The following is a 20,346-nucleotide window of genomic DNA, read 5'->3' on the forward strand; positions in this document are numbered from 1 at the left end:
TAAAAATCATGAACTTTTCCACAAACATTGACAGCAAAGTTGTTAATAGACGCTATTACTGTCCTTCCAAACACTCTTGGAGTTGTAGTTCTGTTGCTCTGCAAAGTACTGACATGAAAACAGATATGATGATATAAAACGTGCTATACCTACAGTCCCACTAGATTTAAATATAGGACAAATTTCAGATTAACAGAAACATCCATATTGAACATAGCAATTTTAGTTATAGTAATTGCATTGATTTTTTTAAACAGTTCGGTTACAGCTCTTGTTTCATAAGAATGAGGAATAAATTAGAACATTTATTTTAAATTGAAAGAAAGAAAATGGAGATGTACGATTGAAAGTCCTTGAACCAATTAGCCACTGTATTTCTTATTCGTGTGCTAATTTCTTTCAGTTTTTTTGCAGCACTTAGCACCTGGCTTAGAATCCCTGATGTTGGCTTCCAGTATCATCCCAGGATGATATTAAAGTTTTATTTATTTCTCATCAGGTATTCTTGGATGCAAGTGGTCTCCAGATGTGCACTGTAGAATCTCTACAACTGTCTCCAAGGCAATTGGGATGTGCATTTTGTGTAGGTTTTTTTTGGGGTGGTGGTGGTGGTGTAAGTGACCATAGGGTCAGGAGAATCAGTTCAGAGCTGGACACTAACTTCAACAGAGGCGAGTCTCATGAATTTGGTAGAAAGTAGCCTCTAACACACTGGGTGGCTGAAGAAGAATGAATGAAGGTGCAAAGCTGTATGACACTGCTTCTCTTCCCTACATGGAACGAGAGCAGGCAGGGTGAATGCTGGCGTCTCCCCACTTCATCTGTGAAGACAGCCACCAAAGAGTCTGTGAATGATCCAAGAGACTTTGACTTTCTGGTATCTATATCCATATGTCTACACTTTGTATCAAGTTGAATGAAGGAGCAGCATTCATTTTATTAATAAGAACTTATTTTTCAATGCTTTTCACTGTAGCCCTTCTCTTGACCACTTGTGCAAGGGCTGGGGCAAAATGAGCTTGTCTCCCGGAGGCTTGGTTGTATCTTTGCACATTCTTGCACCTAGTTGTGACCAAGAGATCATATATCATGATGACCAGTGGGGTGTCAGGCCACATCTAGCTCTGAACCTGGAATGGAGATACTCCGCAAATAGGCTGGATGGTATGTCACTCATACCTCGTTCTTGTTGCTGATCTAGTGATGTCTGTAATTTGTTTAGGGCTGGTATGAGGAGAAGTATGTAACTATTTTGTTTTTTTCCCCCTTTTCGTGCTCTGATCTCTTGTTTCTCCAAGAAATGTGCAAAACGTATTGTCTTTGCAAAAATGTTCTTTCACTAATATATCCCATGTGAGCATGAGTTCTGAGCTGTATTCTCTTGGTCCTGACAGCAAGAAAGGAATTAGCAGTAGCACATGCTTCTATTTTTATTTTTTCTTTCGGTTGGAACTGCCTGGGCAAAAATTCTCTCTCTCAACTGATTTTCCCAAACTTATTGTTGATCTTTTAATCTCACTCTTGCTCCATGAACAGTTATGTGTATCTCTTCCTCCTTGTTGGCAGGAAGGGTGGGGGATGGGGTGTGTTTGTGTGTGCTTGTGTGTGCATGCTCATTTGGCCGGAAGGCAGCAAGCTGCATGATTCTTCTTCTTGTATGAGGCAGTGAGTTCCATAGTCCTGGGAAGGTTCTCTCTCCAGAGATCACAAGTCTCCCCCTTGTGAGACTTCTGTATTGAGGCTCTTAATGTTTCTGATCACTTCACTTTTTGTTGATGCCAAAGTATCTCTACCACTCCCTGCAGATCAAATGCATTCCTACCCATCATTTATTTTGCTTTTTGTCACCTTTTTTTCCTTCTGATATTTGCTTCAAATATATGAGGCAGTAGATTTATAAAATATATTCTTCTTAACTAAAAATCATTAAACTACTCAGGACTGCTTCAACTGTGCCTGTGTGCAATGGCCAAACTGCTCCTTCATTTACAAACACCCTGATGTCCCAGTGATCTGAATGTACCACTCATGCCCAATTATGTGGCAGTTTTAAGAGCTGAGCAAATATATTGTAGGAAGGTATCAGAATGTCTGACCTATTTATACTATTTAGAGATCAGTATGGAACAAGATGATGCCTTTGAATTACAGGAAACCCTTCAATGTGACTTTATAAGCATCAACATTTATTTTTCTGCAATAGTACATATCAAGAATTTCTGGTTTTTAAAAGCAAATTGATAGGCTGGGACAGGCATTAAATTTCAATGTCTCATGAGTATTAGATGAGGTGTTGCACAAAGACAAGCTTCCAAAGGTGCCTCTCTTCAGACTCAGCACTTACATGTCTTGATGTGCAGATGGCAATTTAGTGAAAGCAGATGATTAGGTACACTGTCATCCATCTTGGTGATGCTGTTGGACAAAACTGCAGAACTTAGTAAAGGTATTGACAATCTGTCCTCCAAACACAGCTGCTTGACCTTGCAAAGTGAAGAGCAGCAGTGGTGATCTCCAGACATTCCCTGAATGATTATAAAAATAGGCAAAAAGCTCCAAGGTCTATTTAGCCTGTGTGAAATTTGCATCTACCAGTTATATACAGCTTTCAAAAAACTGAATGAGTCTGTTTTCAAAAAACTGAATGTACAGGGTCTCTAAAATATTAACTGATGGTGCAAGTCTGATTGTCATGGGGTGGGAAAAGAATGGAAATGAAATGGCTACCTCCTTCCATAACAATATATATTACCCAGCACTTTGCTGCATGGGTCAGGAAATGGAACATAGCTCTTCAGCCAAATAAAATTCTGCTGATGAAAAGGAGAATGCTAACTTTTATACCTTTGAAGGTCAGGCTTCCCCCAGTGATCCAGACTTACAGCCATTTATTTATATATATATATATATATATACATACATATACTGTGGAGCAGCTTTCTTCCTTTTGAACATCTCACAATATAATACATTACTCATGATTTCTATCAAGTATTTGTCCACAGCTGGTTTTGTTGCTTAGGATGTGCACAGAGAGTGGATGCCACAGAAAGCTTCATTTTGGCAAATTAATTCATATCTTCATTTTTATTTTAAAATTCTCCTATACCACCACACTTTCTCTGGCTCTGTCAGAAACCAGTCCTACAGTATTCCAAGTAATCATCTAAAATATTGCAATATCATTGTCATACATGGTTGCACGGGGAACTTTAACTGCAGAACATTGTGGTACTTTCTTATAAGTGCTCCTTACATCACTATTATTAGTATTTTATATAACAGTAGTGCCTAAAAGTACCAACTAAGATCAGGGTCCCTGTCAAGGTTCCTTCCCCACTGTGAACTCTAGGGTACAGATGTGGGGATCTGCATGAAAGACCCCCTAAGCTTATTCTTACCAGCTTAGGTTAAAACTTCCCCAAGGTACAAACTTTTACTTTTTGTCCCTGGACCTTATGCTGCCACCACGAAAGTGTCTAACAAAAATAATAGGGGAAGTGCCCACTTGGAAACATCTTCCCCCCTCCCGCCCCCACCCCAAATATCTCCCCAAGCACTACACCCCCTTTCCTGGGGAAGGCTTGATAAAAATTCTCACCAATTTGCATAGGTGAACACAGACCCAAACCCTTGGATCTTAAGAACAAGGAAAAAGCAATCAGGTTCTTAAAAGAAGAATTTTAATAGAAGAAAAAGGAAAAGAATCACCTCTGTAAAATCAGGATGGTAAATACCTTACAGGGTAATCAGATTCAAAACATAGAGAGTCCCTCTAAGCAAAACCTTAAGATACAAAAAGACACAAAAACAGGAATATACATTCCATTCAGCACAACTTATTTTATCTGCCATTTAAACAAAACAGAATCTAACACCTATCTAACTAGATTGCTTACTAACTCTTTACAGGAGTTCTGACTTGCATTCCTGCTCTGGTCCCAGAAAAAGCATCACACAGACAGAGAGGACCCTTTGTTCCCCCCCCCTCCAGCTTTGAAAGTATCTTGTCTCCTCATTGGTCATTTTGGTCAGGTGCCAGCAAGGTTATCCTAGCTTCTTACCCCTTTACAGGTGAAAGGGTTTTTCCTCTGGCCAGGAGGGATTTAAAGGTGGTTAGCCTTCCCTTTACATTTATGACAGCCTCCTTGTAGTAATAGCTCTGTGCACACATAGTAGGAGATGGATCCTGCCCTGAAGAGCTTATAAATACAACCAACATGGACAAGAGAAAGGGGGTGGGGGAAATGAAGTATCATTATGTATTACTTACGGAAAATTGAAGTTATGTGTCTCACGCAAGGCCACACAGGAAGTCTATGGCAAAGCCAAGAATAAACCCAGTGCCTTAACCATAGTGCCGTCATTCTCCTTTACCCTTGTCTCTTTTTGCCCCAGCTCAACAGAAATGTTTCATTTAAAATTACTAAGGCCAACCTGTCCTTGTCTCTTCCAAGACTTTCCTTTGCAGTGATTTCTGTTAATTTTCCTGGTACATGGTCAGACCAGAGCATTTGATGAACCACATTCAAAACACCCAATGGGAGTTTCACATGGCAGGATCAGGTGTCACAATTACTTCTAATTAAGTAATGTTAAATGTATACAGCAGAAGATGATCAAAGAGATTGTATTGTTGTCCAAAACCTCCACAAGTTTTGGACACTTTCTTCTTATTCTAAGTCTGGGTTTCTACACCTCCAGCTTGCGCTTTTCACCTCCTTCAGTGCCTCACTGGACCCCAATCACATGCAACCATATCCTAGAGGTGAGAAGAGTGAAAACTGACTCTGTGAGTTTCTGCAGGTCCCTTAGAGCTGACAGAACCAATGCACTGTAATATACATGTCCAAAAGATTCTGAAAACTCTTTCCTGCAACATTCCACAGAAAAACATTTCTTGCAAATTATCTTCACTGTACACTTGTTTAGGTATATTCTAATTTAAACATTTTAACTTGGGTAAATGCTTACCTCTTTTCAATGAGAACAAGTACTTGAAACCAAAAGGCCAGTGATTGAAAACAGAGTATTAGCATTCCTACAGAACTCCAGTTCTTACAGAAATACAACTAAGAAAGCATAAACAGAGATGTGGGTCATGAAATATGACTTTGCTACTGAAACCATAATCTAACAACAGTTCCGCCAAAGTAGCAAAAGCCTGCTGATAAGGAGGCACAACTTTTTATCAGACAGTGGCTGTACCTTTCAGTGGGAAAGAAATGAAGAGCTAATCTTGAACTCAATAAATAAAGTCAACGCCAGTTCTCTAGCCTGATCTGACAGACATTAATTCAAGCCAGTTCCTAAAGAAATAAATCCAGCCAATAAGGTTACGAGTAGAAACTCAAAATAGATTAGGCAAATTTAAATCTATTTGCCGTTTGCAAGTACATAGCAGATAGGGTGACCAGATGTCCCGATTTTATAGGGACAGTCCTGATTTTGGGGTCTTTTTTTTTATAGGTTCCTATTACCTCCCACTCCCATCCCGATTTTTCAGACTTGCTGTCTGATCACCCTAATAGCAGATAGAGTAAGCTGTAAAGAACATGTAACATGTAAAGTACCATGATAGAACCCAAAGGGAAACAAGGAATCTTGTCTTATTATATCTGTGTCTGTCTTTTAGATTCTTGGGGCAGACTTGTCTTCATTTTTGTCCTATACAGTGCTCAGCATATCCTCGGTGTTTAAGAAATAATAAATAATGACAGTATTCCCAAAATATATGTCAGGTATTCAGTATCAGGATCTAATAAGCACCAGCAAAAAGCTCCCACTGAAAATGGTCAGAGTGTGACTGTGAGAAAGATCATTCCTAGCATTCAGCAGTGCTCTTAGTGCATTTACAATAGTGCATTTAGTACAATAAACTTTTCTTACTCATTCCACATAGTATACACCATAACTTTTCACAAAGAGAAGAATCCTCTAGAAAGCCAAATATAGACAATGGCATAGAAATCTAATTACAACTGATCAAAATCTAGCCCGATGACTTAAACCCCATTGTGATGAATGGAAAAACTCCACTGATTACAGTGAGGGACAGACAGATAGATTCATTTTTTTAGAGAAACCTTTTGAAAGGTCATGCATCATAATTTCCTCATGTGAAGGAAATTTGATGTCCGCAAGGTGTGTTTGTGAAGTTTTTGCCCCATTCTATAGAAGCCTGTTTCACCGTCTCAGTTATATAAACAATATCTCAAATATATTACCATGTGCTGAATAGAAATGCCTGTCTATTTGCAGGCATCATGTCAGATGAGGGTGGCAAAATGCTGTTTGGAGGGTAAGTCAAAGAATCAAGAACCTCCACGTTTTCTAACCACCCACTTAGGTCCCACTCTGTTCCATCCTACCCTTCAAACTCACACTTCCACCTGCATGGTATTATGGTGGCAGGTTAATGTTCATATCTGAGTTACAATACAAAACACGCTAGAAATCTTGGTTGGCTGAAGCTCAGGGTTTTTCTCTTTTCACTGTCAATATTTTCTTTCTTAATTTTTAGGTGAGGTTATTTCTAATGAGAGATGGTGGCTCAACAGCTCTGAAGAATGGGTTCCTGTTTTTATCCAGCCAACAGGAACAATAAAAGCAACTAAAGGACAAGTTTCCCCAGAATGCCCAGCCTATTTGCTTTAACTCTGCTTTAAAGGGATCCTTTTAGGAGTGAAAGGATAGTTGAGTCTCTGTGTTGGCTATTTTATTGAGATGATCAACAAGGGGGCAGAAATTAAGAAAGTGGCTTTTATGCCTGTCAGGAATTGTACCCGTCTACCCATTTCACACAGACAATTTAAATTCATCAAACAGTAACAGCTTTCAGTCATTACTAACTTAGCATTGATTCAGTTCAATAAGCTAACAGAAAATGTACTACCACTTATCTCTGGAGGAATTTTATCTTCTTCCAAATGAAGTATATTTAAAATAAACACAATCAGACTTACAAGTATGGTGCATTTGGGAATTTCCCGTGCTGTAAGTGCATTACTAAATATACCACCTGAAGACATGACAAATATGATTGTGAGCAGCATAAATGATTGTTCTGTATCCATGCAACACAAGATCAGGCCTGCATAAACTTCAAAAAACTGCTGATCAGGACCAGCAACTCAGGGCTGGCAACATTTCGTTCACATAATATCTGTACCTTTAATCATATATGCTCAGATGAGCATATAATAGAAGGGCAAAGGGAAATTTGTATGCTGTTTGTGAATTTTGAGAAGGCATTTGATAAAATCCAAATTGAGAAGACGATATATGTTCTTGAAGGATGCAGTATTGACTTCCAAGATCTAGAATTAATAAAAAGCCGGTATTGGGGATAGAAAGCAGCAATCCAAATGAACAATGAACTATCTGAGGTATTGCAGCATCAAGAAAAGTATATGCTAAGGTTGCATCCTGTCTCTGCGACGATTCATCATATACGTAGAAGGCATAATGAGGAAAAGCTTAGAAGACACCCACAAGAGAATACATGTCAATGGCATATCTATCAACAACAAAAGATACGCCAGTGACCTAGTTTGCATCACTTCACCAAGGGAAGAACTTGAGAACATGCTTACTGCCCTGAACAATGCCAGAAAGAAATATGGAATGACTATTAACATTAGCAAAAAGAAAAGGAGTACTTGTGGTACCTTAGAGACTAACAAATTTATTTGAACATAAGCTTTTGTGAGCTTATGCTCAAATAAATGTGTTAGTCTCTAAGGTGCCATAAGTAGTCCTTTTCTTTTTGCGAATACAGACTAACACGGCTGCTACTCTGAAACCTGATTATCATTAGGAAGCCAAAAAGTATGATAATAAGTAAACAAAGTAATGCAAAAGCTAAGCAACACCTATATCTTGACCGTTAAATGGTGCAACAAATGAATAGTTTCCCCCTGTTTAGGGAATCTAATAATATCAGACAGATGATGCAACGAGGAAATAAAAAAAAACACATTCAGCAACTTGCAAAGGCTTCTGTGTTGTCAAAAGCTAAAACTATACATCCTCATTAGATTGCTGAAGTGCTATATATGGTCACCCCTCCTGTGCAGGTGTGAGAGCTGAACACTTAAAAATGAAACAGATGGCTCAGAATGTTCACATTGTGTTGTTACAGAAGAATGTTAACAATTAACTGGATAACCAAACCTATGAATGATGAGGTGATATTAAGAAAGAATTTTTAAAGAGCACAATTATTTTAGGCTCTAGGTAAGAGAATAGCATCTTTCTGTGGTTGCTGATCGCAGGGTAACTCAATTCCAGCACTCATACTATCAGGCAAGATCACAGGCAAACCAGGAAGGGAGAGGAAGAGAGCCAGCTACATTGGATACACTACCAGATGGACTAGTATCCAAAAGAGAGTGGAAGTTTTACACCTCTTTCATGATTGTGAAAGATGAAAGGTGGTGGTTGACAGTCTTTGTATCACTTGAAGAAGAAGAAGTCCCATTAAAGGCAACAGCACTAATCACATGAGTAATAATTATATCGTGTGAGTAAGGCCTGCAGAATTAAGTCTTCAGTTATTTCAGGTACTTAGGCCCTATTCAGCCAATATATGCAAAACTTTAAGCAATGTTGTCATAAATATAAAGGGAAGGATAAACCCCTTTAAAATCCCTCCTGGCCAGAAAAAAAAATCCTCTCACAGGTAAAGGGTTAAGAAGCTAAAGGTAACCTCACTGGCACCTGACCAAAATGACCAATGAAGAGACAAGATACTTTCAAAAGCTGGGAGGAGGGAGAGAAACAAAGGGTCTGTGTGTCTGTCTATATGCTTTTTTGCCGGGGATAGACCAGGAATGGAGTCTTAGAACTTTTAGTAAGTAATCTAGCTAGGTATGCGTTAGATTATGATTTCTTTAAATGGCTGAGAAAAGAATTGTGCTGAATAGAATAACTATTTCTGTCTGTGTATCTTTTTATAACTTAAGGTTTTGCCTAGAGGGGTTCTCTATGTTTTGAATCTAATTACCCTGTAAGGTATCTACCATCCTGATGTTACAGGGGGGATTTCTTTAGTTCTATTTACTTCTATCTCTATTAAAAGTCTTCTTGTAAGAAAACTGAATGCTTTTTCATTGTTCTTAGATCCAAGGGTTTGGGTCTGTGGTCACCTATGCAAATTGGTGAGGCTTTTTATCCAACATTCCCCAGGAAAGGGGGGGTGCAAGTGTTGGGAGGATTGTTCATTGTTCTTAAGATCCAAGGGTCTGGGTCTGTAGTCACCTAGGCAAATTGGTGAGGCTTTTTACCAAACCTTGTCCAGGAAGTGAGGTGCGAAGTTTTGGGAAGTATTTTGGGGGGAAAGACGTTTCCAAACAGCTCTTCCCCAGTAACCAGTACTTGTTTGGTGGTGGTAGCGGCCAATCCAAGGACAAAGGGTGGAATATTTTGTACCTTGGGGAAGTTTTGACCTAAGCTGGTAAAGATAAGCTTAGGAGGTTTTTCATGCATTCAGAGCATTCAGAGCATTCCTAGCATTCAGAGTGGGGAAGGAACCTTGACAAATGTGATCAATTGTTTTGATGGACAGAGATGTATTTAAGCACATATGTAAGTACTTTGTTGAATAAGGACCTTAATGCAATAGCTTTGAATCTGAAAGCCTGACATGAAATTTGAGTTAGGACACTAGACAAAATTCACAGAAAAAGCAAAATTCAGTGGTACACAAATTGTAGTAACCTGGTTATCTTGTATATAGTCATATGGCAAGATATTAACCCAGTGAGAACTCAGATCTGCACATTATCACCCCTCTCCTATTAACAGTAAAGGGAGAATAATAATTCAATCTAATTACACATACAAAAGGTAGTAATTAATAGTACAAATTAGCTATTAAATGATTCAGAAATTCTTAAGTGGGTAAATGACCTTTTCACTTTTTATCTGGCAGTGATACACTGGCTGCTGATTTGGGGGAGAAACAAACAGCAATACAACTTGATACAGATCTTCCTTAGACTCAGACAGGCTCAATGCCAACCTAATTAAAAATATAGTAGGAATGCTTTATTTCATGATGTACCTTGGCATGTCATTGTTACACAACCAGTTCTAAGGGTCATCTTTCTTCATCTACTGAACCATGAAGCCTTTCCTAATACTCCAAGTGGAAAAATAAAAATGAAGTTTTAATACTTAATATCAACTATAATTAACTTAGAATCATTCAATATTATTACATTCTGATTAAGTATTACCTACTGTAAATCAATCTATTTATTGTTCATTATTTTGTTTAACAAATAATTATATTACAGAGTTCTACATTTCCACTCTTGATGGCTTCAATTTACAAAATGCTACAAGTTTATTCATACATGCATTTAATATTGTGCCAACCTGCTGGGATGCATAATATACAGCACATAATATCAAGTGTGACTTATATTGTAATATCAGCTCTTACTCTTATTGTTAAATTAATTTTAGTGCCATGATAAAGATTTTTAATACTGGATTTCTCCTTTCTCAGAAAAAGAACTTCGTTTTTTTATTTGTAAATAAGTTTTAGAATTAATTTCTGGCCTTGCATGATAGCGCCTAGTCAGATAATAATTCTTTTACACATAATTATACATATATATATGGGGCAGATCCTCAGTTGGTTTAAAGCAGCAAAGCACCACTGAAGTCAGTGCAGCTAAACTTATTTACACCAACTGAGGGGCTGGCCTACAAATTCTCCTTAATAAATAAAGTAAAATAATAATGGCAATGAGCTTGAATAGCAATTTACATTTTCTGTTTCATACTTTTTTACAAACATAAACTAAGTGCTTTTCTGAATGGGAATTGAACATAGTTCATCAGCTTTATTGTGATAGCTGCAACCATTACCTCTTGGGCTGTTTTTTTTCTTTTATCTTCCTGGCCTGGCTGCTAACCATGAACACCACTGAACCTTCTGATAGTCGGGTAATTAATCATACAACTTTGCACTTTTCTAATACTATTTTTTTTCAAAGGTTTCAGAGTAACAGCCGTGTTAGTCTGTATTCGCAAAAAGAAAAGGAGTACTTGTGGCACCTTAGAGACTAACCAATTTATTTGAGCATGAGCTTTCGTGAGCTACAGCTCACTTCATCGGATGCATGCCGTCATGCATCGGCATGCATCGGCATGCATCCGATGAAGTGAGCTGTAGCTCACGAAAGCTCATGCTCAAATAAATTGGTTAGTCTCTAAGGTGCCACAAGTACTCCTTTTATTTTTTTTCAAAGGCACTTTTCAAATATGAGCTAACCTCACAATAAGCCCTTACAGCTAGGTGAAAGAGAATGATGTCCTCATTTTAAAGATAAAGAAAGTGAGACACAGTTATTATGGCCCTGATGCAGCAGTCCTTCCCTACTGAGCATGTGCTTAACTTTAGGCAACAGAGAGAGGCAATGTCACAGCTGATAATAATGTGAGCACCAGAGCCAGAAGCTTAGAGGGATGGAACCCTCTTGCTCTCTCTAGAGTATGAAAGTCAGCTCTGGCCAGCCTCATTTCCATGAATTAAAATATTGCTTACCCATGTGGTTTCACATACTGTGTTTTATTGCTTCAGCTGGAATTTATGGTCAGATTGTGTAAGTAGTAATAGACTGTTCCTGTGACTGTACTCATGAAAGAGCACAGAAATTGTGCAGGATATTGTTAGGGGATCTCCCCAACTTTGCAGACAGAGAACTAGGAACAGGACAGAAGGTGGTGGAGGGCTGTCTCCAAGAGACCAGCAGCTCTCTCCCAGGGAGCAGAAACTCTGTCCAAAGACCCTGTTTTGCTCCAGGTTCTCCACCTGGAGACTCTGAACATGTTGAGTGTACTGATTCTTTAGGACTGGACTGGACCGGACCAACTGAACCAGTAGCAGCACAGAGCTGACTTCATAGTGACAGCCAACTTCACTGGTGACAATCGTACCCCCAACAGGTGGTGCCTGCACAAAGTTCACCTCGAAGAGAGCCCCTATCGGACCAGCAGTGGCAGAGCTGATTTCACATAACTGTACCAGAAAGCTGCACATCACCGCAGGTCTTGGTGGTGCAGACTTCTCCAGATGACCAGCCAGCTGGAGGAGAGCCCCCCGCTTATGCCTCTCCTAATACCACTGAATACAATTGGACCAGTTGGTGTGGATCTAGGTGGGTGGGGATTGCTTTGAGACTGAGTCATACTCCTGAATCACTAGGTGAGTTTTGCTCATTTTATTATAGATATAGATACAAACAGAGAGGGGGGGAGCATTATCTTGTTTCTAATGTTTGATTTTCCTTTTCCCCAAACAAAAGGTATTTATGGTTCCATATTCCAAAGACTCCTGGGTGCTTATAAGTGAGGAAGAACCACCTAGAAAGGGAGTATATACTTTAATTTCCCAGAGCCAGAAATAAGGCCTGGTCTACACTGGGGGGGAGGGGGAGGATCTATCTAAGTTATGCAACCTCAGCTAAGTGAATAACGTAGCTGAAGTCGACGTATTTAGATCTACTTACCACGGTGTCTTCACTGTAGTAGGTCAACTGCTGATGCTCCCCCATCAACTCCGCCTACACTTCTTGCTCTGGTGGAGTACTGGAGTTGACAGGAGAGCACTCGGCGGTCGATTTATTGCGTCTTCACTAGACAAGATAAATCGACCCCCCCCCCACTGGATTGATCGCTCCAGAGGTAAGTGTAGACATGCCCTAAGAGTACAGCTCTGGGTGAGTGCCTGAGCCATAGTTTTATTTATTCTTGAGACAGACTGAACCCAGCCCTTGTTGCTGCCATTGGCAACTGGCAGAAGTGTCATTAGAATTCAGGAGATCCTGACTCAGAGTCCTGTGCTCAGACCACGTTTCTATGTATACCCGTCACTGTAGTCTCGTAAATGTTGTCTCTCTTCTCTCCTCCCTGTTCCTCTGGAAGTGGTAGGAAGGAAGGAAGGAAGGAAGGAAGGAAGGAAGGAAGGAAGGAAGGAAGGAAGGAAGGAAGGAAAAGTTATCCAATATATTACTATACAATAGTTTTTGTGCGCAAAAGTCGTTCAAAACTCTTGAGAGTAACTGTAAATATAGTTCAGCAATTTAAAAATTAGCAGTGGGGGGTAGATATTAAGAGGCAAAGAATGAAATATATATATATATATAATTACAGCAGAGATTTTAAATGAAATGGAGAGCTGAAGAGTCTGAAAGATGCAAGAAGACAGTTCTAGATGGCAAGACTAGAGCAGGACACAGCAAGATTCTGTCAATGGACAGAGCCTCTAGCCAGTGTTAGCTTAGCAGAGGAAACAAGGAAAGGAGCAGAGAGATTCAGAAAATCAAGGGCAATTTTGAATAGTATCTTGAACTGGATAAGGAGGCAATGAGGTTATCTGAGGTTGGAACAACAGGGTTGTACTTTGTATTTTTGAGAAGGCAGGGTACAGCTTCCCACAACTGCTGACCTCTGGAGAGTTGCTATTTTAGGATGTAATCACAAAGGGAATTGCAATAATCTAGATGGTGGGCAATGAAGGCACAGGTAAAGACTGTGAGAGTGGTGGGGGCATGCCAGGATTGTACATAGGCACTGATAACCACTTGGTGATATGGAGATTTACAAGCACGGTCAATTTGGGAGAAAAAACTTTCAGCATTAAGGTTGTCACTGCAGCTTCACATAGTGGAGGTAAGTGGAAGGCCTGTGTCACACAGGAGATAGAAGAGGGCATTCCCACTTGAGAGGATCACTTCAACATGTAAGATATTTAATTGAAGAGGGTGGAGATAAAGGCAGAAGTTTGCAAGCTTAAGGCAGGCAGAGAAAGGCAATAGTAAAGAAGTCATCAAACAGGGACAAGTTAGGATAACCCACATAACTTCAGTAGCTATGCTAAAAAATTGCCCAATCCTCTGGTTCCCTCCAGTGGCACAAAGAATCTGCAACCACAATTTAAATGGCCCTGGGAATATACATCTCCCTTGTGCAGGGAGCATGCAGGGGCATTCTCCCCTCAACATGAGCTAACAGAAATGAAGGGGAAGCCTGCTGCACCTCCTTTAGGCCTTGGGCACACCCCACTGTCCACTGGAGACCTCTCTGAGGGCTGGAGCACGACCATCCCAAAGCTCCTTCTGAGGCAGCTTTTCCCACCCCTTTCTGAACTCTGTGCCTACTGGGCCCAATCAAAAGGTATTCTGTATTTGCACCAATGGAATATACCCCACAGGTTGTTTCCCAAAGTCAGATTTTGGTGAATTAAACACAGGCCTTTAACAAAGTGATTGTTGAGCCATATGATTTCTTCATGTGCTCGATCACACATTAAAACCAGAGACAGCTTTTCTTTCCCCCCAGTGCCAGAATTATAGCTTTCTGCTCCAATGTATTCCACCTGAGACAGTATCTACTGCAACTGATGATGTTGTACATTGTGCAGCATCAGTCCTTATCTCCTCTGCAACAAGAAAGTCCTGAACAGAGATTTGCTGCCAGAATACGCAGCAGAAGCTTGGAGGAAAAACACTAGTTTAAAGAAAAGAAAAGAAGAGAAGAGAGAAAAGTAAACACAAGCTCTTTGGTCTCACAAGCCTAAAGCTCAGTTAAATGTAATAGAGGATTGTGGTACCCAGACTCAGGCTGAGTAGTGCCTCACGCTGAGAGTAATCTCAAAGTTTTACATGAGAATTGTCATAAATATAAAGGGAAGGGTAAACCCCTTTGAAATCCCTCCTGGCCAGGGGAAAGCTCCTCTCACCTGTAAAGGATTAAGAAGCTAAAGGTAACCTCGCTGGCACCTGACCAAAATGACCAATGAGGAGACAAGATACTTTCAAAAGCTGGGAGGAGGGAGAGAAACAAAGGGTCTGTGTCTGTCTGTAGTCGTCTTGGCGGGGGACAGAACAGGAATGGAGTCTTAGAACTTTTAGTAAGTAATCTAGCTAGGTATGTGTTAGATTATGATTTCTTTAAATGGCTGAGAAAAGAATTGTGCTGAATAGAATAACTATTTCTGTCTGTGTATCTTTTTTGTAACTTAAGGTTTTGCCTAGAGGGGTTCTCTATGTTTTTGAATCTAATTACCCTGTAAGATATCTACCATCCTGATTTTACAGGGGGGATTTCTTTATTTCTATTTACTTCTATTTTTTATTAAAAGTCTTCTTGTAAAACACTGAATGCTTTTTCATTGTTTTCAGATCCAAGGGTTTGGGTCTGTGGTCACCTATGCAAATTGGTGAGGCTTTTTATCCAACATTTCCCAGGAAAGGGGGGGTGCAAGTGTTGGGAGGATTGTTCATTGTTCTTAAGATCCAAGGGTCTGGGTCTGTAGTCACCTAGGCAAATTGGTGAGGCTTTTTACCAAACCTTGTCCAGGAAGTGGGGCGCAAGGTTTTGGGAAGTATTTTGGGGGGAAGGACGCGTCCAAACAGCTCTTCCCCAGTAACCAGTATTAGTTTGGTGGTGGTAGCGGCCAGTCCAAGGATAACGGGGGTAATATTTTGTACCTTGGGAAGTTTTGACCTAAGCTGGTAAAGATAAGCTTAGGAGGGTTTTCATGCAGGTCCCCACATCTGTACCCTAGAGTTCAGAGTGGGGGAGGAACCGTGACGTGGTGGCACAGTGGTGGGATTAACCTGAAATCATTTTGAGATCCAGTTGAGATTTTTTGAACTAGAAATACAGATTTTAAAAAGGAATTTTTAGGAAGTCCAGAAAGCAGCTTTGAAACTGAAAGCAGCTTGGTTTCTCTCTGCTTTGTGGCCAAGCAGAGACAAAAGGGGATTATCTTGTGAATTGCAGGTTTTCTTTGCCTGGAGGCAGGGTACTTAACTCCTGCAGGGAAATTCACAGTCTTCCAACCCAGAGGTGTTTTTTTTTTCTTTTCTTCCTAAAAGTAAATAGGGGGTGTGTGCTCTACCCATTTGCCTGGAGACAAAAGTGGCAGGTTTTTTTTTAGGATTTTGATTTTTTTTTTGTTTTACAAGGAGCACAGGTTTGAAAAGAAATTTTTTTTTCTTTGGGCTGGGTAAGCAGGTTTCCAAGTAGTTGGAGGTTTTTTGCTTTAATTTGGGCCCAGAGCAGAGACAAGGGAATTGTCTTTTTCTGTAGGCTGACAATCACTATCAGAGAATAGGTATTCTATTCCAGCACAGCAAAATTTTACAGCCAAGTTTTGTTTGTTTATTTCTAAACCTCGGGTGTAAAGTTAGTTAAAAACAGAGAGGTTAGAATGGCCAAATCCTCGGCTCGACTACAGCTGGAATTAGCCAAATTTCAGGCTGAGGAAAAACAAAGGGAACATGAAAGACAGATAGAACTCATGCGGCTGGAGAAGGAGGTACAGGAGGCTGCCCACAAGAGGGAAATGGAGGCAAGGAAGCATGTGGAGGAGATGGAGAGGATAAAGGCCCAGCAGAATATACCAACAAACCCTAGCAATCCTTCTCCAGGTACCACTTCCCATCCCAGAAAGTTCCCCACCTACAAGGCAGGTGATGATACTGAGGCCTTCTTAGAAAACTTCGAAAGGGCCTGCCTTGGGTACAACATCTCTACTGACCAATACATGGTAGAGCAGAGGCCGCAGCTCAGTGGACCCTTAGCTGAGGTGGCAGCTGAAATGCCTAAAGAACATATGAACAAGTATGAACTGTTTAAATCCAAGGCGAGAGTCAGAATGGGGATAACACCCGAGCAGTCTCGTCGGAGGTTCCGAGCCCTAAGGTGGAAACCAGACATGTCATTTACCCAACATGCCTACCACATTGTGAAACATTGGGATGCCTGGATATCAGGAGCAAGTGTTGAATCTCCAGTAAATTTGCCCTTCCTAATGCAAATGGAACAATTCTTAGAGGGTGTTCCTGAGGAAATAGAAAGATACATCCTAGATGGGAAACCCAAAACTGTAATCGAGGCAGGAGAGATTGGAGCCAGATGGGTGGAGGTGGCAGAGAAGAAGAAAACTGGTCGCAGTTGGAGCGGAGACCAGAAGGGACCACCCCAGACCACACCCTATTACCGGGGGCCGCCCAAAGCCCCACCTACCTCCCAAAGAACCCTCCAGACCCCTTATCGTCCCACCACCCCGTTCTCCAGCAACCCACCTCGCCCCGGTGACCCGTCAGCTGGACGATGTTTTAAATGTAACGAGCTGGGGCATGTAAAGGCCAACTGCCCCAAGAACCCCAACAGATTACAGTTCATTGCACCGGAATCACACCAGAGGTCCACAGGCCCAGATACCTCCCAGATACCCTTGGAGCGGAGGGAAACTGTGAGTGTGGGTGGGAAGAAGGTCACCGCGTGGAGGGACACCGGAGCACAAGTGTCAGCTATCCATGCTTCCTTAGTGGACCCCAATTTAATCAACCCAGAGATCCAAGTGACGATTCAACCCTTCAAGTCCAACTCTTTCAATTTGCCTACAGCCAAGTTGCCTGTCCAGTACAAGGGCTGGTCAGGAATGTGGACTTTTGCAGTCTATGATGATTATCCCATCCCCATGCTGTTGGGGGAAGACTTGGCCAATCACGTGAAGCAGGCCAAGAGGGTGGGAACGGTCACCCGCAGCCAGGCTAAGCAAGCCGTGGGGCCTAGCTCTGTTCCGGAAACTTCTATCAGGGCCCGGTCAGAGGTGATGGACCTGGACCCCAGGCCAATGTCTGCAACAGCAGTAGTGGATCCAGTCCCATAGACCCAGATGGAACCAGTCCCAGAACCGGAACCAGCCAAACAACCAACACCAGACCCCGTGCCAGCACTGAATCCAGTACTTGCAACCTCAACACCAGAGGGCCCCACCGAACCTGAACTGGCAGCAGCCGATAACCCTACACAAGAGGCTCAGCCGGAGCCTGAATCCCAACATAGTGCACCAGCGGAGAGCGGTTCACAGTCAACAGAAACAGCTCCATCCCCTATATCGCTTCCAGAGGGACCAAGCCTATGTCCCCAATCCAATGAGGAACTGATGTCTCCAGCATCAAGGGAACAGTTCCAGACCGAACAGGAAGCAGATGAAAGCCTCCAGAGAGCGTGGACGGCGGCACGGAGCAACCCACCGCCTCTCAGCTCTTCTAATCGATCCAGGTTTGTTGTAGAAAGAGGACTTTTATACAAGGAAACTCTTTCTGGGGGACACCAGGAAGACTGGCATCCTCAGAGACAGTTGGTAGTTCCAACTAAATACCGGGCCAAGCTCTTGAGCTTAGCCCATGATCACCCTAGTGGCCATGCTGGGGTGAACAGGACCAAAGACCGTTTGGGGGGGTCATTCCACTGGGAGGGAATGGGCAAGGATGTTTCTACCTATGTCCAGTCTTGTGAGGTGTGCCAAAGAGTGGGAAAACCCCAAGACCAGGTCAAAGCTCCTCTCCAGCCACTCCCCATCATTGAAGTTCCATTTCAGCGAGTAGCTGTGGATATTCTGGGTCCTTTTCCGAAAAAGACACCCAGAGGAAAGCAGTACATACTGACTTTCATGGATTTTGCCACCCGATGGCCGGAAGCAGTAGCTCTAAGCAACACCAGGGCTAAAAGTGTATGCCAGGCACTAGCAGACATTTTTGCCAGGGTAGGTTGGCCCTCCGACATCCTCACAGATGCAGGGACTAATTTCCTGGCAGGAACTATGAAAAACCTTTGGGAAGCTCATGGGGTAAATCACTTGGTTGCCACTCCTTACCATCATCAAACAAATGGCATGGTGGAGAAGTTTAATGGAACTTTGGGGGCCATGATACGTAAATTCGTAAATGAGCACTCCAATGATTGGGACCTAGTATTGCAGCAGTTGCTCTTTGCCTACAGAGCTGTACCACATCCCAGTTTAGGGTTTTCCCCATTTGAACTTGTATATGGCCGTGAGGTTAAGGGGCCATTGCAGTTGGTGAAGCAGCAATGGGAGGGATTTACACCTTCTCCAGGAACTAACATTCTGGACTTTGTAACCAACCTACAAAACACCCTCCGAACCTCTTTAGCCCTTGCTAGAGAAAACTTACAGGATGCTCAAAAAGAGCAAAAAGCCTGGTATGATAAACATGCCAGAGAGCGTTCCTTCAAAGTAGGAGACCAGGTCATGGTCTTAAAGGCGCTCCAGGCCCATAAAATGGAAGCGTCGTGGGAAGGGCCATTCGTGGTCCAGGAGCGCCTGGGAGCTGTTAATTATCTCATAGCATTCCCCACCTCCAACCGAAAGCCTAAGGTGTACCATATTAATTCTCTAAAGCCCTTTTATTCCAGAGAATTAAAGGTTTGTCAGTTTACAGCCCAGGGAGGAGACGACGCTGAGTGGCCTGAAGGTGTCTATTACGAAGGGAAATGTGCTGGCGGTGTGGAAGAGGTGAACCTCTCCATGACCCTTGGGCGTATGCAGCGACAGCAGATCCAGGAGCTGTGCACTAGCTACGCGCCAACGTTCTCAGCCACCCCAGGACTGACTGAACGGGCATACCACTCCATTGACACAGGTAATGCTCACCCAATTAGGGTCCACCCTTACCGGGTGTCTCCTCAAGCTAAAACTGCTATAGAACGGGAGATCCAGGATATGTTACAGATGGGTGTAATCCGCCCCTCTGAAAGTGCATGGGCATCTCCAGTGGTTCTAGTTCCCAAACCAGATGGGGAAATACATTTTTGCGTGGACTACCGTAAGCTAAATGCTGTAACTCGCCCAGACAACTATCCAATGCCACGCACTGATGAACTATTAGAGAAACTGGGACGGGCCCAGTTCATCTCTACCTTGGACTTAACCAAGGGGTACTGGCAGGTACCGCTAGATGAATCTGCCAAGGAAAGGTCAGCCTTCATCACACATCTCGGGCTGTATGAATTTAATGTACTCCCTTTCGGGCTGCGAAATGCACCCGCCACTTTCCAAAGACTTGTAGATGGTCTCCTAGCGGGATTAGGAGAATATGCAGTCGCCTACCTTGACGATGTGGCCATATTTTCGGATTCCTGGGCAGACCACCTGGAACATCTACAAAAAGTCCTTGAGCGCATAAGGGAGGCAGGACTAACTGTTAAGGCTAAGAAGTGTCAAATAGGCCTAAACAGAGTGACTTACCTTGGACACCAGGTGGGTCAAGGAACTATCAGCCCCCTACAGGCCAAAGTGGATGCTATCCAAAAGTGGCCTGTCCCAAAGTCAAAAAAACAGGTTCAATCCTTCTTAGGTTTGGCCGGTTATTACAGACGATTTGTACCACACTACAGCCAAATCGCTGCCCCACTGACAGACCTAACCAAAAAGAAACAGCCAAATGCTGTTCAGTGGACCGGAAAGTGTCAGAAGGCCTTTAACAAGCTTAAAGCGACACTCATGTCTGACCC

General features: G+C 42.1%; 1 pseudogene; it reads left to right on the forward strand.

Moving 5' to 3' along the window:
- Positions 1-13,517: 13,517 nt before the first annotated feature.
- The window catches only part of LOC140915211 (zona pellucida sperm-binding protein 3-like), a 44,088-nt pseudogene continuing 37,259 nt past the window's right edge, over positions 13,518-20,346 (forward strand).

This window comes from Lepidochelys kempii, chromosome 7 (genome assembly GCF_965140265.1).
Source record: "Lepidochelys kempii isolate rLepKem1 chromosome 7, rLepKem1.hap2, whole genome shotgun sequence".
In the NCBI taxonomy this organism is placed as follows: domain Eukaryota; kingdom Metazoa; phylum Chordata; order Testudines; family Cheloniidae; genus Lepidochelys; species Lepidochelys kempii.